This window comes from Salvia miltiorrhiza, chromosome 7 (genome assembly GCF_028751815.1).
Source record: "Salvia miltiorrhiza cultivar Shanhuang (shh) chromosome 7, IMPLAD_Smil_shh, whole genome shotgun sequence".
Taxonomy (NCBI): domain Eukaryota; kingdom Viridiplantae; phylum Streptophyta; class Magnoliopsida; order Lamiales; family Lamiaceae; genus Salvia; species Salvia miltiorrhiza.
Genome location: NC_080393.1, coordinates 49,023,175 through 49,026,540, shown reverse-complemented (window position 1 = coordinate 49,026,540; position 3,366 = coordinate 49,023,175). Strand labels below are relative to the sequence as shown.

Here is a 3,366-nt window from a genome sequence, read left to right as displayed (position 1 = left end):
ATTAACTAAATTCGTATTTTTTTCACTAATTTTGATTAAAATTTTGATCTTAGACAAAAGTGATTCACCCATCGAGTTCTATGAAATTTGTGTTTTTTCACAAATTTTACATAAATACAAGAAAATGTCACTAAAATAATTACTTTGTTTACCAAAAACATTCATGTGCTTTTTTATGGCCTTTTCAGTTTTAGTTAGGAGTATATTTGATCAACCGAAAATTAATTATTATATATTTATTCTATTTTTTTACTTGAATTAATAGAACTTCAACTGATATATATATATATATATATATATATATAAATTATAATGCAATAACTTTTAATAAAGCACTATTATAAAAAAGACATTATTTGGCTTATAATACAGAACTTGCTAAAAAAATGATAGGAAGTAATTTCAACAATCTATAATACTTATTCTATCCCATTCACTATTATCTTGGACGTTGGTTACTTCATCCTCGTATTCTTCATAAGGCTCCTTCGCCGAGTCACTTATCTCTGTAGTGGAGAGAGAGAGAGAGCAAGAGCAAACAACGGCAAATTCAAGATGCATTAACTGCAGCTGATGAGGACAAAACATTACAGTTAGAGCAGAATCCAGCAAAGATGTTACAAAGGCTAAAGAGTGGTTTCAGAATCTGCAAGCCACAGGGGACTTTCCTATGGCCAAACATGGTAAAAAATGAATTTTTCTTAGAGATGATGTATTAGGTCCATTTCGTTGCAAGTGAGATTTTTTCCTTATCTTTATTTCTAAAAGGCAAGAGCTAAGTAATAATATTCACATTTTTCTAATTGACAGAGAAAAGAAGACCTTAAAATGGGGAACTGATATTGTGAACTATGTTTTCAGATCATCAATAAAAAGAAAAAAGAAAAAAAAAAAGAAAATCAGGTCTCACTGCAATCCAGTATCACACTTCATCATACGAAATCCATGAAAAATTATTTTTACCTTAACGGAGAGCTCCAAAAGCATCACTGAAAGATACAAGATCATATATGTAGTCCATCTCAAATCCTGCCACTAAAGCACGTGCATCCATTGCTTGTTCTTTCTTGAGCATTGTCTTCCGAGATTCCAAAGAGACGAATCCTATCCATACACCATGGAAATTGGTAATCTTTAACTTTTAGCAACTGTATCTTCAAGAAATAAACAAATTACAAATAGTTTACCTTGAATTTTCTCATGTTTCAGCATCATTTTCTTTTGCTTCAGCATCATTGTCATCATTATGTGGACTTTACACCACTTACTCTAGATACATAAAAGAGCAGTAACTTAGATATATTCTAGAAGCATAAAAGAGCAATTGTAGAGTAGAAAAAGGTAATGATACCTTAAAATTGGTGGAACCTAAACAATAATTCTTTTAGTATCAAATAGAAGTTCATGAAAGCATAAACATAATTTGGCTAGCACAAATAGATTTTTATCTAAAAGTATCAGTTTTCTTCGTTAGAAAGAACAATGCCAGCTCCTGAGAGATAGACAAGAGAAAACTACTAATGTGTGCAGCAAATCTCCAGGAAGAAGGAGCTGGAAATGCTCAGGGCAGATCTGAATGACATTATAACTCTTACTTTAGATGGAACTCTCTGAAGAATTCCAATCCTTGAGCATTATGTGTGGTCTTACAGACAAACATATAGATACAAGTTTTATAATCTCTTACTTTAGTAGGAAAGTTGTATCACAAATTTCTTGGCCAAGATATCAAACCACTACTTCAAAAAATAATTGGAAATAAAAAATTCAATTTAACTCGTCCATCCACTATTTTCATGTTTCCCAATAATCTGAAACCAAAAACAGTACTCCTGACAAGAAAAGATTTAAACGATATAACTTTTTCGTCATGAATTCCTAAATTTACCTGCATCATGAGAAGCCCAATATTTAGCAATGAAATTATTGAAGATAATGCTAGCGACTTGTCTAACCTCTAAATTGCAGCTGACTTCTACTATGATATACAACAACCTCACCAAATGCTAGGGCGCATACTGAATCTGCAAAAGGTACACCAAAGATACATAAGACTCATTACTCACTAAATTTCAGCAACACAAGCATCAATCATCATTCATGCAAACTGTGAAAGTAAATTGCCACCGAGCTCATCATAGCTCCTACAATCTTCTAACCAAAATAATACTTAATTTTAAAAAACAATCACAATCAATGAAAACCGCAATAGAAAATAGAACCTGATTTTGATTGAGACTTTCTCTAGCGGCCCTCTGTTGGTCAGGATTGGTGCTGAGTGCACCCTGTAGGATCAAAGCCAAGCTCGGGAGATCCATCTCGCAATTCTATATATTATTAACATGAGATGAAATTAAGGGAGAATTTATCATCATAGAGACAATCAAGCACGTACCTTGAAAAATAGGTTACGAAATCAGGCGGGGGAGGTGGAGCACCAAATCCTGATTTTCAATTGGGATGTATCCGCAAAAATAGGTTCCGATATCAGGCGGGGGAGGTGAAGCACCAAATCATAATTTCCAATCGGGATGTATCTGTGGTGGATAGATATTAGCACATCAATTGTTGTGATAAGGATTTGCAGACGATGGGAGATGAGATTTGAGAATGATTTGCACACGGGTGGAGATAGATTTGAGAGGGATCGAGAGATTGAATTTGAGAACGATTTGCAGAGGGATTGAAAGAGATTTGAGAAGAATTTGAAGATCAATTGCTAATCTAAGTTTGTAACGGTGATTGAGCATGAGATTTGCAGACAGCTGGAAATAGATTTGAGAAGAATTTGCTAATCTAATTTTGTAACGGTAATTATTTAAAATAGATTTGCAAAGCTTGAGATTTGAAGTGTAAGCTTGAGAATTGAGACGTAAGATGTGAATTAGATAAATTGAAATAGAGACTTTTGAGAGCGCCACGTAGGAAAGAGAATTGCTGTGGGCTCTCCAAAATGTATTCCATTATATAATTGATAGATATCTCTCTCTCCTCACTGCGCAAACTCTCCTCTCCTCTCCTCTCCATCCTTTTACTCCGCCAACCCCTGCCGTCCTCGCCGCCTCCGCTTGTACAGTATTTCCCCCTCAACCTCCACCCACCCAGCTCCTCCTTCCTCATCTTGGCTGAACATCCAACAACCAAAATAGACACCGCCACCGACCTCATCTGGTTTCACCACACACGAGCCTCACCACTCTCTGTTGCGGTGCAAAATTCTTGGGGGTTTTGATTTTGGAAGAGGACAGATACATCAAAGATTTTTAGACTTCCATACTTTCTAGCTTGTACGCACATTAATCTAGGAGAGGCACATAAGGGTGCCTCCAATCATGAGCTAGTTTCTAGTTTCTAAAATTGCCACAT

General features: G+C 35.2%; 1 long non-coding RNA gene across 2 annotated transcripts; it reads right to left on the bottom strand.

Moving 5' to 3' along the window:
* Positions 1 to 322: 322 nt before the first annotated feature.
* Positions 323 to 2,980, bottom strand: LOC130994600 (uncharacterized). Of its 2 annotated transcripts, none has more exons than XR_009091822.1 (6): positions 2,396 to 2,980; positions 2,223 to 2,327; positions 1,956 to 2,024; positions 1,188 to 1,269; positions 964 to 1,104; positions 323 to 570 (listed from the first exon to the last, which is right to left on the bottom strand). It is a non-coding gene; the product is annotated as an uncharacterized LOC130994600 (long non-coding RNA). The 2 variants fall into 2 exon arrangements; XR_009091821.1 differs by having other exon boundaries at positions 1,889 to 2,024; positions 2,396 to 2,949.
* Positions 2,981 to 3,366: the final 386 nt, after the last annotated feature.